Source organism: Xylocopa sonorina, chromosome 15 (assembly GCF_050948175.1).
Source record: "Xylocopa sonorina isolate GNS202 chromosome 15, iyXylSono1_principal, whole genome shotgun sequence".
Taxonomy (NCBI): Eukaryota; Metazoa; Arthropoda; class Insecta; order Hymenoptera; family Apidae; genus Xylocopa; species Xylocopa sonorina.
This window is the reverse complement of record NC_135207.1, coordinates 1211502-1233043: the sequence shown is the minus strand read 5'-3', so window position 1 is coordinate 1233043 and position 21542 is coordinate 1211502. Positions and strand designations below refer to the sequence as shown.

Below are 21542 nucleotides of genomic sequence, written 5' to 3'. Positions count from 1 at the left end.
AATAGCGTTTATTGTATTTTATTATTATTCAAGATAATAACTCTTCGTATAACATTTTATTCTATTTTTGGTTCGTATAATTAATATTTACTGTTCCTTAACTTTAATCTTTTTTTTATTGACTATTCATAATTACCTAGATTTATCATAATTGTCGTATCTTTTTTTTCTAATAAGAAAACTTAATAGTAAGATTTTGTTACAGGTATTTATAATTAATTTTTTCGTTAATAAATTTGGCTAATGTAATATATTTTATTAATAAATTTCTGTTATATTCTTTAAAGAAAATCGGAGAAATTAATATAATTAATCTTAAATAATAAAATTTAGAAACGTACAAAATTACGCAAGAAATTGAAATAAAACATTCATATTCCATCATTCTGTTACATTTAATCGACTATGCTTTCACCTTGATATTTGCAGACATAACTACACACACTTGTTCGTGTCATTGTATTGGTTCAATGTGAAATTTTTCAGTACAATACGTAATTGACACGTGTAAACGATATTTTTTATGTTTTTGTAAAAAATGGAATATGCGAATAAAACAGAATGCAAATTTAATATTTTATAACTTTAAAGTAACATTTCAAGCTCTTACCAATCAGATATTACGGTTCTCTCGAAAAAATCATCAACAGTTTTAATGATAAACATCCGTAAACATTCAATTTATAATAAAACTTACAATAAGAACAAAAAATATTGTCATGTCATCAACATATATCGGTAAGAAACTGTTCGATCACTTTTCACGTTTCATTTCCATAATACCACATACTTATAATTAACTCAAAATATTATATTGATAAATATAAGCTCTCGTTATTTTCTTTTCTAATTAGAAAATTCAAAATAAAAACAATTCGTTGCAGTTTTTTATTTTTTAGTTCAATTTAATACCTTTACTATTTATTGTATTTTATTATTGTTTAAGAAAATAATATTTAAAGGAATTTTTAGTCTTAAATAAGACGATTCCTATATTTTTTATTACATGATTACGAACAGATTAAGTGGTAAAAGAAGAAGTTTAATATACCTGCTACGATTATTTAATTACTATGTAAATACCAAAATGTGTAGAAATGGTGTACTAATAATTTGTATAATTACTGTGTATCTATACTTAATTGGGGGAATTAGGCCATAGAATGGAATTGCGTAACAACGTGAAAAACACGTAGGAAGATAATAGCCAGACTTAGAGAAATGTATGCGTATCATCAAATGAATAGCGTACTTTGCGTAATCACGCTTTACTCGATCATTGTTAGAGTTCTGCATCATTTGAACGACCCATTGCGAGCATTTTAATGACATTAATACCACTGCTGTCTTTCTCTCTCTCTCTCTCCCTTTATACTAAATGTATTGTGAAAGAAATTTGTTTCGCCTGTTCACGCTCTTTTCATTATGATTTAAGTTAGCACTCTGTTGCGCGCCATTGTTCCCTAGTTTCTTTCCAGTGACGAAAGAGTAACTTTTAAAGTAAGCTGTTCGAATCGAGTAACAAAATTGAGTAAATTTTCACGCAAAGTTTTTCTTTACCATTATATTATCTCATTTAGATTTTTTTATTTAATTATATTAAATTGTGAATTTCGAATACAGCCCTAAATTTTTATTCGACCCATTAATTTTTAACTTTTCAATAAAATTTGAAAATATTTATATAGTTCTCCTTCTTTATCATTTTTCAAATATTTTTCAACACTCTTTTAAAGCTTATTCTCATAAATTTTAATTACAGAATTGAATAATTTTTAATGTTAATTTGGTAAATTAATTTTACCTTGATTGAAAGAAAATCAATGATTTCAACGACTCTCTCGATAAGATGACTATAGAGATAGTAATTTAATAAAATGATAATTAGAAGATAGGTACGATTTTAACGGTAAAAATTAATGGTTTATTTTAAGCAAATGATACAGAGGATATTAGTAGTTAGTTATTGTAACTGGTGGTATTTCGTTCGTTGCATACCTGACGATGAATGTGTAATGCGGCATTGTCTTTTTGAATTGGTCCTTGATAGGTATCGTGCCTTGCATACGCGACTAGTTACTCGGAAATGCGCGGCGTCGAAATTTGAATTTTTCAAGAATCCTTTAACGCAATGAAGGATGGGAGTATAAGGAGTACGAAGTTTTAATTGTAAATTATTCAAAGATAAGTTATATCAAAATATCAGTTTTGTCTAAAACGTTAAAGTTGATAAATGCTAATATAATCACTTAACTATTTTATGTGACATTATTTTTATATTTAGAATAATGAATGCGACGAGTAGGTAAAACATTTGAAAATATAAACAGTGGTAAACACAAATCGTATTAAATTGTGAATATAATATTATTGCAAGCATTCTGTCTCTGTGTAATATAGCGTACCTTTTATTAAATATTTATTAAATATTCAATATTATTTTGTTTCTAATAACTTGAATTTCTGCTACAACTATTAATAAAGTATTAATTTACACATTTCATAACGCATTTAGTACTGAACATTATTTTTAAATCATCTTCATAGTCATTTTAATATTAATTATTGGGCTTGTATTTTACTGGTCAGTATTTTAATCCCTTTAGGTTAGTATCTTTTGAAAATCTGTGAAGACCCTAGTGACGGATAAACAAATACGTTAATTAAAAACAAATAGTTAAAAACGTAATTATTTTTCAACTTATAATGAGTCTATAATGGAATGAGTTTAATACTGTGTTTTGTCTCCTTAATATTGTCCGTTTATTAATTTAATTAACTAACCTAACCTAAACTGACCATTTAATATTTTTATACAGATCATTTTGGTAATAAAATACTGATCGAAAATTGATTTAAATACTGACCATTGAATTTGTTACCTAATTATTATATTTAATACTATATTCCCATAATCTCTAGTTTTAACTTATATTTTACAATATTTTTGTACAAAATTGATTAATAAAATAGATTTGAATATTATCTACTGTTTACTTTTAAGAAAGAAGAATGTACAGTGCATATGTATTTAGATAAAACGTTCCACGAATTCACTACAGTTTTAACGAATGTATCGGTTGTTTGAACACCTTGAAACTTTCTGACGTTTTCATTTCGTTTGGAGAAATCTCAAAGGAACTTGCCGCCGTTGCCCAATTTGTAACCCATAAAAAGTATAGTGTCGACATCCACACTCTTTGACCTACGTTCTGGTCTCTTTAATTCCTGTAAGTTTCTAACGTGAAACATCTTGTTCCAAAGACAAATAATGTACACTGAAAACAAAAATTATAACAGGAACTTAAATAAAAATATTCACAGAAACATTGGATATCTTTTATATTAATTTTTGTTTAACGCTTGTCTATATTAATGTAGAAGTTCAAACAATGTTATTATCTTTTAATTCTTGAAGTAAAATCGTTTTGATTCAAGAATAATAATTAATTTTTTATTTTGAAAAGTTTATGTCTGAAGAAACAGGTATTCAGTTAAAAAATATGTGCTAATTTTTTTTGTCTGGAAAATTTATTTTATAGGGAAGTAAATTATGAGGTCAACATTTTGAAAATTGATAAGTAAAAAATACAGTTGTTCTTTATGGTTATTTATAGAATTTTAATTATTTTTATGATGATAGAAAAGCACTAAATGGCTTTGAAATGGAAAGGGTTCTTAATACAATTGTCTGAAATTATAAATATCTGTCTAAAATCAATCGATGACTATTTTAATGTCGTATTTAAAAGACTCATTGTTTTCTCAGTGGAGTATTTCTAATTTGCTCGCAACATGTTTCACAATGGCGTCATTATTCCACCAGATTAGTCGTGCAGCAAAGGTTCTATAAAATTACGACCTCGTTCACTCTCAAATTTAATACCAATTCAAATTTGCTGCACATAAATTAGTTCAAAAAAATTTCAAGCTGCACTTTCCATTGTTTAAATTAATAATTAATCCTAATCAAATTCGATTTTTTCAAACGAAAACAGATTGACTTAACGCGAATATTTAAAATGGAGGCAAATATTCATAACAGGGGAAGCACCTTCGATTATTCCGATCTTTATATATATTGTCAAGATTACTGTTCTAAGCAACTATATTCTATACATACAACTGTGATGTAACCTTAATTTTCAAGACATCGTAACCTTAAACTTGGATTACTTATAAACTGACCAAGTGTTTTACAATGAAATGTAGGACAGGCGCAAAAAAAATTTGTATTGTCATATATATATTGTAAACCATAATGGAACAAGAGGAATCATAGGTAAACTTAAAACGTCAACATAACATATGGAGATGTAATCCTTTATATTTTCCCAAACCATGCACTTTTTTTCAATAATTCATCGTTTTCTGATGTTATTACAAAATTCCTCAAGAATATAGAAAAAATTACACTTCACTTGCAATAGAGCCTTCAACGTTCCTGAGCCATCTAATGTCAATCGCAACATTGACTTAGTACAAATGTAAACAATTAATAAACACAAAATTTTCGGTATAAAAATTGGGATACTTTGTGGGAAAATTTTTGATGTGGGAGAAAAAACCCAAATGTGCAATGTCTGGTTACTTCAATTACGTATCGTTGCATGATCTTCGCTTGATTTACGAGTAAACGATCGTCCAATAGTGACTACGTTTCTGTAAGCCTAACCTCAATATTGATAACATCGAAAAATGATCAGTCAGCTACGTCTTCACTGTGTCGCCATTTGCCTATTGGCAATGCCACTCGCGAAGGCCAACACAATGGGACGTGTTCGTTGACTCGGTTCTGTTGACTGAAAGATCGATCTGCATGCCGATCCAGGTTCCAATTGATGCCGGCAAACCTTAAAAGAAATCGTGTCGAAACCAGCGCTGAATTCTTTGGAACGAATGTTTGACAGCAATCGGATGTTGCTTACTTGTTGTTAAATCGTCGAACGTGATTGACATAGATAAAAATTGACAAATGAGGCAGTGTTCTGCGATTTATTGAAAAATCATCGGAATCGATGATGAACCGACTAATTTACAAGTTCGTCAGATTTTTTAAATAAATCTGCAATTTATTTCAGATATGAAAATGTTTAACCATAAGAAATTATATACAGCATTTTTTGTTTTGTTTGGAAAGGACGTTGTGTAAGCGTATCGATGTGCACGATCCGTACATATGTGTGACATCGCTGTGATTGGACCTTCTTTTGTTTTGGGTTTAGTTCTTGTTAGTCAGTTCAGTTCTTTGTCTGCCTTTGTAATAACGTAATGTGTATCGTCGAGTAGGTGAAATATATTATCTCATATTAAAACCTAACGCATTGAAAAAGTAACTTGTGACTTCATGTAAAGAACATTACAGTGCCACGTTACAATAATATTGAAGTAAACTATTTTGTGTCGCTAAATCTAATGCATGCATGCAATATCTTCGCTTTTGATCAATGAAAAATAATTTTATTTGCTTTTTATCGTAAAATATTGATAACAACACATAAAAATAACAAAAAGAGAATATAATATATTAGAAGAGATATAATTGGAAAATGATGTAAACCGCTGTTCATAGAAACCAAAACACCTTGTAAATTAAGTCCATATTAAAATCCTTGTACGTATTATTAATTGCTCTAGCGGCTATAGACAAGAAATTAGTAAAATAATAACAGCAATAAGGTATAAATATGTAATTAGTATTTATTTATTTCAAAATGGGGGTGAGTTTTTAAAAGAAATGAAAACGAAAGGTTGTTTCAATTTTCATGAACAGCAGTGACATTAGAAATACACTGTATTATATTATAATATTATATATTAAAATACACGGCACACGATTCTTAAAATGCTAATTTTTCCTTATAATTAAATAGTAGTGCGATAATATTCTTTGAATTAACATAAACTAAAATTGGAAATTTCAAGCAGCGCCTGCGATGCAATTCTATAGTTTACACGTTCGCTTAACGGCTATCTTTCTCCAGAAGCGCGCGGTAAATGATAAAATTGTATTGAAATAGTTTAAGATCGAAAAGGTACAATTAACGTATACCAATTATCAGGTCATAATACTTTGTCTCATTAGAAGTAAAAACTTATATTATTACAATTAATTTCACATCCAATCAATATGGCAACTAATTTTGTGAACGTACACATAACAATGTCCTGATCATTCATTTATAACAAGTACATTATACACAATTGTTCAGTCTGTTAATAATCTTATGGCAGAAGGTGTTTCGTACCAACATCATTTAGTCTCTAAGGTCAAGTTATAAAATAAGCTACTCCTATTTTTCATTCAGTACAAATATCTGCAAAATCCTCCGCAACCAATAAACTTCGTGGATCCGATTTTTACCAAGATGCTAGCCGATGGCACCATATTGTTTAAGGAAATTTAACGAAGGATTTACGGGCGCAATTAATGTATATTAAGTACCATACCGCCACTGTGTTGCTTGAGTTCGTTTTCGCCGCATCACCTTTGACCTTTGACTCTTGCGACTTCAAACCTGCAAACTATCGCCATCTATCTTACAAAACATATTGCGACCTATTCACCCTAAAAAATGAATAACAATATATTAAACGAATCACACTGGTAAACATGGTTTTGTCTAATTTTCAGTCGCATAAGTAGTTTGCCGTTTTAAAGAAACGAAATACCTATTTAAAAATTATATTGCCATAACGTAAAGAAATTGTACAGAAGCATAAGGTACAGGAGATAAATACTATTTTAGGTTGGTAGTAACACATTCTCTGGGTAGGCCATGAAGACATTGTTCGAGTAAGTAGCAAATATTTCAGCAAAATGTTGTTCTATGTACGGTGTCAGGTTTTCCACCAAACCTTCCCAATTACTATTCAGGTACGTATTTAAGATGTCAGGCATATTGTGTACGTTCATACTGTCATGTCCAACGCTTAAGTTCACTTGAACGACCTCTAGTCTTCGATGGTTTAATCCTGTCTTTCAGTTTTGATGCAAATTTAATTTGCAGAGAACTATGACGTTCACGTTCGTGAAGGTTGCCTCTAACGTATCCTTGCCATAGAGCGATATGAAGAACATAGAGGCCGTCAAATCGTAATCCGCCGTTACGTTCAACCGTGGGAAATGCAGTTCTATTGCTAAGATATATCTTCTAGGCTCGAACCTGGCAAAGGGGAATTTATTATACTCTTTTAACTCTTAAAAGAGACTCTTTTAAGTTTATATGTAGTAGTATATAATTCATTTTTGTTTCCCCATATTTCACGTGAAACATGTTGCTGAAAATTGAATTTCTTTTTGCGACAGACAGACCCATGATTCGAAAAAATATACTTTTTCTTAAAAGGTTTATCAGGTTGTATATAATATAATATGTACGTTTATAGAATGAAAATTTGATGGAGAAATATCTTGATTAGAGCGCAAGAACTTACAACACATTAGTCAGTTCGAAATTGGTGACACCCCTGATGTATACGTTGGTACACTTCATCTGAATACTATTGAACCACGTATCACTGTATTCGAGATTCTCCAAAAAAAGGCTCCAACGACGGAATTCGAAGCGCTGGTATTCCAGATTTCAGATACGGTTTTAAGATATTGATGCTCTCCATTATACAGTTGCCCACCTCTGGATCGCTTTGATGACATATTTTGACAAATCAAGCTGGGGATTAAAAGTGACCTCGTTCTCACCTCTGACCATCTTAACTACGAATAATCAAGAAAAATATCAGTTTCAGTTATCCATCGCAAGACGAGAAATCAAACCCAGAAATCGTTTAAGAAGTATGTAATTATAATAATTCAAAAATGCATTCTCATCATAATTGACACTTTTTTGTTTCATATGTTTGATCACAGAATATTAACCCTAAAGTTCCCTTTTAAGAATCCCTTTAAATCCCTATAGCAACCACCAAAATAATGAACTTACACTGAAACTATTACAGAGATTATTATGGTTTACCACATCATTCTGGAAGAAACAAAGTTAGAAATAATAATTTTTGTTTACAATCGCTTGATGCGGGTGAAGAAATTCTAATGGACGATATTACAGGTCAAAGTGAGAGGAAAATAATGAATAAGAGAAAAATTGCATTTCTACTTTCTACTGCTTCGATTGAAAAAAAATTACTCTGAATATATGTATCATTGCATTTGTATATCGTGTAATAATTAATAGATTATATGTTCCAGGTATGAAACGTAACGAACATCTTTCAACGATATGAAAACAATGCGTCCATATTCAGCTTCGTGCAATTTTTCCTTTCTAAAATCTATTCTATGATCTAAAGATGCTGAAAAATGCCACCGACTAACAATAACCGTAATAGATTGCGTTCTATTTCCGTTATAAACAAGAGATAAAACCGTGATGCGGCCAGTGCTGACGCATAGGTTCCTCGCAGACTTGTTGACGACTTGATGAGAATTTATTTTTTATAAGCATTCCAGGAATTTAATAAACTTCGATGGTAACGTGTACAGGAAATAGCTGTTCGAAGTTATCCAAGAATCATTAAAATTATTGAATAATAATAGTCGAACTTTATCTTTGAAATTTTCATAAATTTTTAAATAAATGTTATTAATATATATATATATATATATATATATATATATATATATATATATATATATAAAATGATATATATATATATATATATATATATATATATATATATATATATATATATATATATATATATATATCATTTTAAAGCTTAGAATCTGCTCTTCATTTTGATTACAAATAGTATATGATCGATCTTAATTATAGCTATATTTTGATTATATTAGTAATGCTAAACAAAAAGCAATTAAGAGCAATCTTTTTGTATGAGTTCAATGAGATAGGAAAGCAGCTGAGACGGCTGCGAAATTTTTTTTTCGTGACGTTGGGCTATGAAACTCTGGATCATCCACCGTACTAACCTGACCTCTCACCCACCGATTATTACTTTTTCAAGCACCTTGTTATAACTTCTCTCATAACTTCTTACATGAAAAATGTTTCAAAAATTAAGACGATGCCAAAAACGCTGTGGACGCTTTCGTCGCCACCAGAACCCCGGAATTTCACGCTAGCGGCATAAATAAACTTGTATCTCGTTGACAACGTTCTACTGATTCTAATGATTCTTATTTTGATTAATAAAATTGATTAAAAAAGAAGTTATGTATTAAGAAGTTATTCTCGTCAAATATTTACCCGAGTTTTGTAGAGTCTTATTTCATTGAATACTCACTTGAGGGTTTCTTTAATTCCTCTGCGTGCTCCTTGAGGTCGCAAGTTGGATGATTTCGTGGCGACTGGATTGATCGAACTAAATCAATTACAGATTTTCTTCATAATTTATATGATATGCAACTGTCCTGTGATGGGATCAATGGCATGCATCCCCATTTGGCTTTATCGAATCTATTGGGCAAGAACACGCAATAGTTACATGTCACGTAGCCGTAATTTTTTCTGTTTGATCATGTCGAAAAATAGAATTGTATTTTTCTTGTCTTCGAACGTATTCAATGTTTATCAGTCAATTATCGATTTCGACGAAATTTTGCAGTCTTAAAGAACGGCCCGAAATACATAAATAGACACGTTTTTTTTTTAGTTGCAGTAACTTTAAATTAAAGAGTGGGACTATCTTCCAAAGATTTAACCCATAAAAATTAACTTAGAAATGATTTTCAATTATTGGTTGTTCAGAAAGCAGTTTCGTTTTTTCATATTAGGGTCGAAGATTGTATTTTTCTGTAGCCAGCTTCATTAGTAACTAACTTTTTGTCATTATACCTTCAATCCACGACTATTTTAAAGATAAATGATAACTATTTTATTTAGTTGAGCGCAAAATTGTTTGTTTTGTATCCCATCGAATATGGGAAATCGAAAGCATCATTTTCGGCATATTTTGCTTCTTTATTATTGAAATGGTAAGAATGCTGTTCAGGGAAGAAAAGAATTATGTGACGTGTATGGAGAAGATGTGCTGACAGAACGCCAATGTTAAAACTGGTTATCAAAAATTATATGTTTTCGCCCCTAACCGATTTTGTTTAACTATATTTTATTTAACTATCTTTGTAGATCTGTATGTGTGTCTTCAATTAGCAGCGTAACTTTGCGTCAGGCCTTGTAATAAGGGAGGGGGAGGGGTAAATATTTCGGAGGCTATAACTTTTGATTAAAAAAAGATATCGATTTGAATTTTGCATCAAAAAATTACAAAAAATTAAGCTTTCGAATGCTATATCATTTTTTTCTTTTTCAGAATTTTTAAGTCGTTTTTATGCATATTTCTAGTTTCCGGATTAGTGAAAAATTGCGAAAAATTTTAACAAAAAACCCAGTATAGGAAGCTCATTTTATGCCCTTTAAATGGTATAAATCTTACCTTGGGAACTCTTTTTTGTTTAAAAGTTATAACATAAAATTCGTGTTGCTGCTTTTGATTTCTCATATTTGATGGTATACAAAAAGAACAATTTTGTTACTAATTGAGCTGGCTACAGGATAATGCAATCTTTGACCCTAGTACGAAAAAACGAAACTGCTTTCCTCCCTTATTACAAGGCCTGACAAAAAGTTACGCTGGCAATTTATAACACACATACAGATCTACAAATATGCAAAGTTTAAACAGAATCGGTTGGGGCGAAAACATATGGTTTTTGAATAGGGTACTTTTGTTTCGACAATTTCAATATTGAAGTCGCATTACGTTCCCGAAAGCTAATGAAGAGAGTAAAAAAGGGCATTGATTGACGCAAACTGTCGAATCACGACGCGAGATGTTGCTAAGAGATTTAAGTCGGATTCAACCGTGCATGAGATCACGTGAAACGATAAGGTTATGCAAGCATGGGGCAGAAAAGGTCAACCAGCTCAAAGGTTTTCCAAAGCCGATATTCATTAAAAAAAAGTAATGCTTTCTGTTTGGTGGGATTTTAAGGGATTCATTTTTTTTGAGCTTCGACTAGACGATTTCACAATTGACTCGAAAGCGTACTGCATTCGATTGGCCAAATTGAATGGCACCATCAAACAAAAAAGGCCAAAAAAAGGATGAACAGAAAAGGTGTGGTGTTCCACTAAGATAATGTCAAACCTCGCACAAGTTTGGCGACTCGTCAGAAGCTGTTGCAAATTGGATGTGACGTGTTTGCCACATCCACCATGTTCACCGCATCTAGCACCCTCAGATTATTACCTGTTTCGGTTTTTACCAAATTTTTCAGACGATAAAACTTTTGCTTCAACTGAGGATATCAGAAGTCACTTAAACCAGTTTTTCGCAAATAAAGATCAAGACTTTTATGAGCATGGTATTATTCTACTACCAGAAAGATGACAAAAGGTGTTGAATTTTCGAAACTATAATTTTCATGGAAATTTTTGCTGATATATTATATAATTGCACAGTACAAAGGGGTTCATTCGTTGACGAAAATAGCTTTTTTGTAAGTGGAGGTATGTCGGTCATTTGAGGATCACCTTCATTTTTTTAAATGGATCGGTATGTTTTTTCTTTCGTAATACGATAGAATATTTTAAAAGGAATTCAACTACCTGTAACATGAAGCGACTGAAGGTGATAGAAAGTAGAAGAAGGCGATAATACTTACGGTTTTGGTAGTCTTTTTTGCCCGAAGCGTGCGTTCGTTTCAAGAGGGTGGAAAGACAAATGCACGGACCTGGAACCTTCGAAATCCTTTAGAATTTTCCAAAGATCAATCGTTGATGCACGTTATGTATCCGTGACAGACAACGGCTCGTACACGTGTACACCGACCCTAAAGAAAATGCTTCATTTATGACGCGGTTCGGCTATTGAGGACGACAAAAGTTTAGAATTTAATTAAAATGGTCAAGGTGGGCAAGCGTTAACTATTGAAGGTAAAAATGTTAATCTCAAAAATAGCCGGTTTGTCATGAACGCGTCATAAATTCAATTTTCGAATATCTCACGTTTATTGTTGACCGATTTATTAATACTAATCTTATCATGTATAACTTATCCTGCAAACTATTAAAATGCCCTTTAAGCAGTGTTTATTCACACTAAAGTAAACGGTGAACATTATGCATTCCTCTACTATTTAAAATACGTATGCTTAATTTACTACCAAAACCATAAGTATTATTGCCTTTTTCTACTTTGTATACTTAGAAAAAACACTTTTCTACACTTACAAAAGACTATTTTCGCCAACGGATGAGCCCCTTTGTACTGTGCAATTTTATATCAGCAAACATTTCTGTGAAACTTATAGTTTCGAAGATATCTGAGGTGCTAATAGTTACTGTCCCACCCTGTATAATTTAATAAAATATCTTGTGACGGGATACAGTGTGGATTTTTGGGTGGCTGCTTGCGAGGGACGGTGGGACTTTTCTCTTCTTGCATTGGGTACCACGGCTCCTGCTTCCGGTTTGGGATGATAACCTCTCGACCTCCTGCTCGGAGGTCTTCCGTGAGGTCTTCGTAGAATCGACGAGCCTGTGTCTCCTCCCATTGGTGGCGCAGCAAATCTGCAACGATGAGTCCTGCAGATTTTCGGGGGTGTTTGAACAGGTTTCTGATTACTGGGCTCCGGAGGGTTAAAAGGTGGGTGATAAGGCAAACGGTCTGTGGCGGCTTTTCGACACTCGCCACTAGAGGGACAGCACCGTTTACACTTTCCTGAAAGTACCCGATGACCCATCCTTTTCAATACAGTCAACTCTCCTATAACGCGGTAAGTGCGTACCGCGTTATATGGAAACCGCGCTATAAGAAACTCGGATTTAACCGTACAAACCAGGCTAATTCGTAGCGCGTTGTGTGGAAACCACGCTATAAGAAACTTCGATTTTAGTACAAATCACATCATTCGTACCGCGTTATATGGAGACCAATAAATACAAAAGACAAGATAAATTATAAATTATTTTTATTGAATTGAAGAGTTCATATAAGAAAAATGATTAAAAAAATGAAACAAAAACTAAACTAAAAAACTGTTTCCAACAAAAACAAGACAAACTTTTGTAAAATTATGTAATCTTTCAACATTCATCCTCGCTGTCAGATATGACCTAACTCGTCTTCTTTGAATGGGTAAAATGTTTTCCTCGCTTAGTTCATTTTCACAATGGTTTTCAATTGTAGCTTCTTTTTCTAACTCTACTAAAACCTCTCTATAGGGAGCTAAGCAATTTCTTAACTCTCTTTTAATGAGCTATGAGATAAGCTGACATGTTTATATAAACATATCTAGTTACTAGTCATTGGTAGGCTGCGCGGAAAGAACTTATGGGATGCTGTTGAACGGAAACCGCGCTGTAAGAGTGCCGCGTTATAGGAGGGCTGTCGCAATTTCAGCTCCGCGTTATATGGAAACCGCGTTCTACGAGTACCGCGTTATAGGAGGGTTAACTGTATATAGAAGTTCTAACCTGTCTCTAACATCCCAGCGTCTAAGGCAAGGCCTGCTAGGTAGCCGCACTGATGAGTCCACTAACAGGCCCAGGACGAAACGTTCTTCCCCTCTCTTTTTCTTCCTTCTTTCCTCCTCTATTCTATAGCTAATCGAAGCAACGCCGCTTCAGGTCTTTAATGTGGACTTTGGATTGCGTGGATTGGATTCTCTTTACTGGGATACGAATTCGATACACGACGGGTGACTTCAAAGCTTCGCGGTGACCTCATATTATTATGGTCCTGTAAATAGAACGCGATTTCGTCGACGCGCTAAAATCTTCCACTTCGTATTCTCGTTTTACGCGGCCGCGATTGCAACAGACGGCTTGTCGGCTAGTCGCTTTCGATAGGTTTTTCCGTACCCAGTCGCGAATTAACGGTAAACGCTTCATTCTATCGCTCCACACTGCGGGATCAGTGCGATACTCGTGACAGGTTGCCGGTAGGTCTTTCAGGATGCTCTTCGCGGATCTCGGGTTTCGCTCGAAATTGAAGAACGCGGGGGTCATATGGGTGGACGATTGGACTGCCGTGTTGAAACAAAGTGCGGGGAAATGAACATCCCAGTTTTGATGGTCATCGCTCACAAAAGAAATAATCATGATCTTTAAAATTCGATTCACGCCTCAACAGGGTTTGCGTGGGCGTGATATAGGGGCGTCGTGGTTTGTTTAATCCTGTATTGAATTAAATACCGAGTCAAGGACTTATTCACGAATTCTGTGCCATTATAAGTTAGCAAATAGCGGGGGCACCCTCACTGGTTTAATAATAATTCCCCCGCAGTTTTCAATGGCCTGATCTCCACATACTTCGTGAATAAATCTTGAAATACCACCATATATCGATGGCGGTCTTTGCTTGGCGGAAACTGCCCCATAACATCTGCCGCAACTACCGTCTACGGTTCCTCAGTCGTTCTCTCGCGCATCAACCCGGGGGGCGCTGTGCGCCATCTTATTGAGCTGGCAAACTCTACAATCGCGAACGAATTTGACGACATTCTGAAAGATTCCTGGCCACGAGAAGTCCTGTATCAACCGCTGATACATCTTATCCACTCCAAAGTGGCCAGCTTGGGGACAATTATGGGCATCTTGGAGGGCTCTGGGGCGGGATTCGAGAGATAGGACTAATTTCTACGTGTTATCTTTGAGTGCGAGCTCGATAATTGGATGAGGACGATGGTGGAACAGCCGATCATTCTCGACTTTCCAATCGGGATATTTTGCGGGAAACTCACGCACATTTCGCATCCATTCGTGGTACCACGGGTCTGAAATTTCCCGATTTCCCTCGAACATCCACGAAACCGCGTCCGGAACAACGTTCAACGATCCCTTCCGATGAACTATTTCTATGTCAAGGTCCTGCATCATAAAAGCCCATCGCGATAGTCTCTCCGAGGGATCTTTCAAATTTTGCAGCCAGCGCAAGCTGCTATGGTCGGTAATTACCCCCAAAAAGGTGCCCTCCGGGAGAGAACTCTATTGCAGAATACTATCGGGTGTTCCTCCTCGTCCTCCTTGGTGAGTGACTCCTTCCTGGGTGAGGACTGTTCCGATCGCCACGTCGCTGGCGACGGTATGGACAATGAAGGGCTTCTCAAAATCGGGGCGGGCTAATACGGGAGTTTTGGTAAGGGCCATTCGCAACGCATCAAACGCCTCTTGCTGCTCGTTTCCCCAGTGTCAAGTTTGGTTTTTCTCTAATAGCTTAACTAATGGTATTTTGTACCCAGGAAAATCTCCCATAAAATGGGCATACCAACCAATCATTCCGAGGAAATGATGAAGCTGTTTGATGGTCTTTGGAGGGGGCGGGGGATAGCTTAACAAAGCAGTGACCTTTTCTGGATTGGTTTTTAACCCGTTTTTACAGATTATGTACCCCAGATATTTCATTTCCGGACAGAAGAAGCCACTTTTCTCTCAGTTTATTTCTAACGCTGCCTTTTTCAAGGCAGATAAAGAGAGTCAGGTAACGGAAGTGTTCTTCCTCTGTTTCGGTCGCAATTACTGCATCGTCTAAATACGTAAAAACATGCGGCTTCCATTCAGGTCTTATTAGACGGTCCATTAATCTCTGAAAGATCGCGGGGGCGTTTGTTAATCCAAAGGGTATTCGGGTGAATTGGAAGAGACATCTGCCAGGAACAACGAACGCGGTGATGGGACGACTTCGGGGTTCCAAGGAGACTTGGAAATACGCTTGACTCAAATCTAACTTAGAAATGTACCGAGGTCGTCGCGGACCGTCTAAGATTCGGTCAAAATTCGACAACGGGTAGACATCCTTACGCGTGACTCTATTAACATCGCGGTAATCTATACAAAACCGATGTTTCCTGTTTAGTTTGGGAATGATTACCTGGTTACTCAACCATCCGCTATCCGACGACTTAATTACTCCTTCCGCGAGCATCTTATCAACTTCTGCTTGCGCTATTCGCACGAGATAGGGAGAGATGGTACGGGGACGTTGTCGAATGGGAGGGTGATCGCCTACGTCGATAGTATGCTGAACCAGAGAGGTGAAATTCAGACGATCGAGCAGTTTATTAAGCTTTTCACTCGCTTCGTCGACGACTTCTGCCAACCTTGCAAACTCTGGGAAAACGGAAACCGTCAGTGGCGTCCTTCCAAGTATCCTGTCCATAGTCGATAGTCAACGCGAATAATTTGCAAAAGTCGATCGCCAAGATGTTGTCATATTCCAAGGCAGCCACGCACCGCTTAAGGAGTTTAATCTGTTCGTGAATCTCAAAATACAACGAGATCTCTTCCGTAATGGGGACCACCTCGTCCCAAATTCTGTTCCCAAGTAGGAACGCGTGGTTTCCGGATTTATTAACCAGTTAACTGTGCTTCACGAGTATACTCGTCATGGAGAAGTGGCACGATTTTGTGTATTGACGAGTATACTCGTCATGGGTATATGGTAGTGCCCATTGGCTCGATTCTGGCGACACAAAACAGTGCGTATTCTCAAACGAGGGCGCCACAGTTAACTAGTTAATGCTCCCACGGAACGTCCGAAAAAATTAAGTACGAGGTAATGTCGGTTATCGTCCGTGTCACAGTCCGAGGGGTCACTGTCAATATCGATCTCACTGGCTGGGAGGTCGGGGTTTTCAATTGGTACATTAGGGTTCATTATTGAGACATTGGGTACATAGGGGTGTCGGGGTTCCGAGGCGGAAGGGGAGGGTGCGTTCACTACCTCCTTCGGGTTTCCCACCCGAAAACGACGGCATCGCGGACAAGAATTAACGGTATGGCCTTGAAGCGCGTTGCTTCGATTTTGCTGCTGCAAATGAAAGACGAGAGAAGGAAGGAAAATAGAGGGAAGAACGTTTCGTCCTGGGCCTGCTAGTGAACTCATCAGTGCGGCTACCTAGCAGGTCTTGCCTTAGACGCGGGGATGTTAGGGACAGATCAGAAGATGTATATATTGGAACGAGTAGATAATTGTGCACTTTCGGGAAACTGTATGTGATGATGTCCTTCTAGTGACGAATGTCGGAAGGTCGCCACAGCTTGGTAATCCACAAACGCGACAAAATAATTCCAGATTTTGGGGACACTCACGGAATACATGCCCTTATTCTCGACAATTATAACACCGGACAGTTGCAGAACGAACGGCTGGTGGAGACTCCTTCTTACATTCCGTCCACTGGGTTGCCACTGGGAACTTTTTCAATTTCACGTTCATAGTCTATGTCACTACCACTTTCATTAAAGCATTCTTAGACGTTTTAGGGATAATTAAAAACGAAGTTTTAAAACGCAAAGGACAAATTTCCAGAAAGTAGTAGCACTTAACCTCAAAAATGTTTGGTAGCGGCATGTTAATTAATGCAAAATGAATGCACACAGAAATTTAATGAACAATACTAATAAACGATTATATAAAAACACATTTAAATAATTTGTCTTTTAATATTTACATAAGCTTACAAGCACCAGTCACATATATCTGTTCATAAATTTCTTTTTCCCAGTGTTTGGTATTGTCCATGGGTTTTTGGAATGAATATCGAAGGTTCGAGCTTAGCCGTTTTTGCACAACGGTGTGTCGACTAAGAAACTGTGTTCTAATGATCGAAGGACCACCTTCCTGATGGTGGAAGGAACAAAACTAAGATTCTGGGTTCTGTATTACTCTTTATTGTGCACGTCTTGACCGCTGGAGTGCTAAGTCGGTTCTGCCGTCTCCCAGCGCGATCCGGAAAAATTACAATTTTAACCCTTTACACTCCGCACGATTCTGGACATTGGCTATCAGCTACTCAGCGCCACTTTGCGGCAGAATCGAACATTTACAGACCCTCGTATTATTTGTTATAATTTTGAAACTAAATAACGTATTATAATGATATTGGGCTTAAATGAATTGGTTGAAATCGAGGAATGCATATTTGCAAAGAATCAATATTTTATTGTTTATAATTTTGTATAGTTTGATAAATTTTGAAACACTCCCCAATATGCATTGCAGGCTGATTAGTGCATGTTTCACAATAATAATTTGTTTGACGCCTGCCACCAGGTGTTTTCCTGTTAGAGCACACAACACAGTCTCGTTTTCTTTGTCCCATATTGGGAATATGTAATTTGTTGTCCATTTTATTGTCCGCAGAAGATGTGGATGGACGCGTTCTCGACACACGAAAATCGCCCCTTAATTGGTCAATTAGTGTTATGACAAACTTGTGGCGTGTCATTGATTGTCATTCAGGAATGTCATTCACTAAGAAAAGAATCACTTTTTCGATTTTCTCACTCGTTAGATCTATGTGTACTGCTCGAAGCTTCAAACTAGACTGAGCTCAGCTTTAGAAATCTTTTCCTCCAGATTTAGATTTGTTTATTTCTAATTATAAATCTTACTATATAGTGCGTGCTATGTTCGCATACCGACCTTTCTTCTACAATCTCCCCTTATCGCTCTTTTCAAGTGGCACCGAGAAGTGCTCGGATCGTCGTGAGCACACCTCTCACGTTCTCGTCTGACACAAAACCCGCTGACATTTCTTGTATATATCTTAGTAATTTTACGATATTTCGATTTGATTTCTAGTGTCATTTCAAGGAAAAGCTACAGGGAAACATGCATGTCCCAAAAAGTTGCGCTGAAATAACTCAATTCCCCGTAATCACTAATAAACTTGAATGTCCCCTGAGAGGGGACATCCGAGTGATATGCTAGACTTACGATGTCCCCTGAGAGGGGACAGCGGAGTGCAAAGGGCTAACTATGTCGTTGTGAGGGTTGAGACACACGGATAGGTCCAAAAATCAAACTATTCGAAGTGGTGAGGGAAACGGCCGAATTATACTATTGGACAAAATCTAAACTAAGTGGCCGCTCCCAAACCGAGCTCGCTCTCAGGCGCCGTGTTGCCCTTGAGTGATGCACGCGGAAATTCCGTGTGTCTCCATCAACAACCGGAGTCAGCGATAACCTTAATCCATTCGCTGCCAAGCCCAGATTGTATGAATCTATTTCTATTGCCATTTATATTTGGAGTGGTATTGTTTACCAAAGTTCTGTCATTTCTTGGTAAAAGTACATGTATTATCATACATAATCATTTGCATGCATAAAATCAAAGACGAGTATACTCGTCTTTGGCAATGGGAAAGCAACATTTTTTCATTCAAAAGCCAGTATATTATAATATATTGAAAGTAGGACGAGTATACTCGTCTTGGCAACGACTAACACCCTGCCAAAGACGAGTATACTCGTTCTTGACAGCGAATGGATTAAGAGACACTTCAGCTGTGAGATATATAAGACAAAGAAGTAAATCAACCGAAGGGTTTCTCGCATAATAAGCAGAGATGGGAACTCTAGTACTGAAAAAACTACAAATGCCATGGTCTCAAAATAATTATCGTTGCTCCGAACCGAACTAAGACTAATGACTATTTACAAACGGGCAAAAGCCTCTAATAACTAACGCCAAGGTGGGTGACATAGTCGTTCTGGCGTAAACAGTCGGTTTTCGGGAAACGGCCTGGGGAGTAGTGGCAATGGGTGTTGGTAGGGGCACGGTGGAGGAGGATGGGCAAGGGGTTCAGGGAGCGCGACTTGCCGGAATTTCGAGAATGTCTTTGACAATGCGGTCGACTTCCGTCGCGGAATCAGTTACTCCACTGCGTGAACTCTGTGTCGCGGTAGTTTCTTCCGCAACGGCTGATACGCGGCTGCCGGAAGTACCGATTGCGAGGCTGAGGGTGGGGGTTGGGGGTCGGTAATTACGAACTCGTTCGTTACGTTGCTCCGCCTTCCTACATTTCAACCGCAATTCCTAAAATTGTGTTTCTCGATATCCAGTCTCAGATTCTGGTAGCAAAGCGTAAGTTAGTCATCTAACGATAGCGGCGGATTCAAGTACCGGAAGTAGGTTCGCATTTTTGAAATATACTCTCCTGAAGGCTCAGTAGAACCACAGTATACAGTAGCGCAGGTAGCACGGTTTTGTGTCACAAAATTTAATGCGCATGCGCATCAATAAATTCCGAATCGCAGTGCCATCTGAACTTCTGCCTCACTTGCTCCTTAGTTTTTCTTTCTCTCTCTTTCTTAGCAGACAAAATAACATGTGCAGAAGATGCTGTAAAAGTTGAAGGCGAGACTAAGTAATTTTTATTAATAGAATAATTAAAATTATATTTTACATTTTTTTGTAATTTTCTATAATATATATATATTTTTTGATGTAGTAATATATGTGTGGAAGACGCTGTAAAAGTTGCAAAAGGGAGTAGGTAATATATATTATTGAAGTAATGAATTTTTGTATTTTTAATTATTAAATTTATAAATTATACCTAAATTGTTTTCAGTAATGTAGAAACCTCTAAAATAATTCTGCTAACCTGCCATTCTCCTACTAGTAATTTTGAGATAGAAGTAATGAAACCTTAAGTTTATACTTTTACTGTATTTTATTTTATTTTATTTCATATTATTTTGTTGTTCATTTTGTGTCAGCTAATTTATAATTATATAATTGTATATCATATATTTAAAAATCCTTTTTATGAATCTAACAGATTTGAATATTACAGAGGCTGAGGAGCCTGAAATGAGCCTGGTGACGACTCATACAAAGAAATTGTTAGATAATAGTTTCAGAATAAAAAAATTATGCGAACAAGTAAAAAAATTAACAGCGCAAAATGGAGCGTTGCATGAACAAATTCGGCGATTGCATGTGAAGGAAAAGAAGGAAAAACCAGTCACCACGAGTAGATAAGATGAATATAACAATTTGAGGGAACTAGGTTATAAGTTATTACCAGAAGATTTTAATAGCTAGACAAATAAGCACACAATGTAAAAATAAACATGGCAGAAGATATGATCCACAGTTTAAAAAATTTGCCTTGTCATTATTTTTTTCAAACCCACGAACTTACAAGGAATTACAAAAATCAATGGCATTACTTCAATCCGTACTTTGCAGTTATTTACATTGGGTAGCGGAAATATGAAATATAAAAGGAGCCAGAATATATATATTGCAACCTATTTTTTATTTCTTCTGACTCCTTTTATATTTCATATATATATATATATATATATATATATATATATATATATATATATATATATATATATATATAATTTTATATATAATCATATATAATATATATAAAATAATATCTATCTATTTTAATGAAAAGTATATCTTTATTAAAAATATGATATCTTCGTTTTTTCATTAATGAAATCTTTACTTTTAAGATATTATATGTCTGTTACCGATATATTTGTATATATAGGTATTAAGTATATATAAAATAACTTTAAAATAAATTTTGAAATAAAATGTACAATGTACAATATATTTGTTGTATTTTTCATTATATTTTCTTTTGTTCATCTTGTATAATATTTATGTTTTTATATTTTTATAGTCACAATAACATGTGTATTTTATATTTTTTCGATTTTTGCTTTCTTTCCTCTTTTTCAGTGTATCAGAAATAATACATTTATTATTTTTACTAAATTTTGATTAACTAAACGTAAAAATA

The 21542-nt window shown here is 35.3% G+C and overlaps 1 protein-coding gene across 2 annotated transcripts in view; it reads right to left on the bottom strand.

Annotated features, from left to right (window-relative positions):
• Hs6st (heparan sulfate 6-O-sulfotransferase) overlaps positions 1-21542 on the bottom strand; it is a 209845-nt gene that overhangs the window by 116498 nt on the left and 71805 nt on the right. The gene's annotated exons all lie outside the window — the stretch shown is intronic.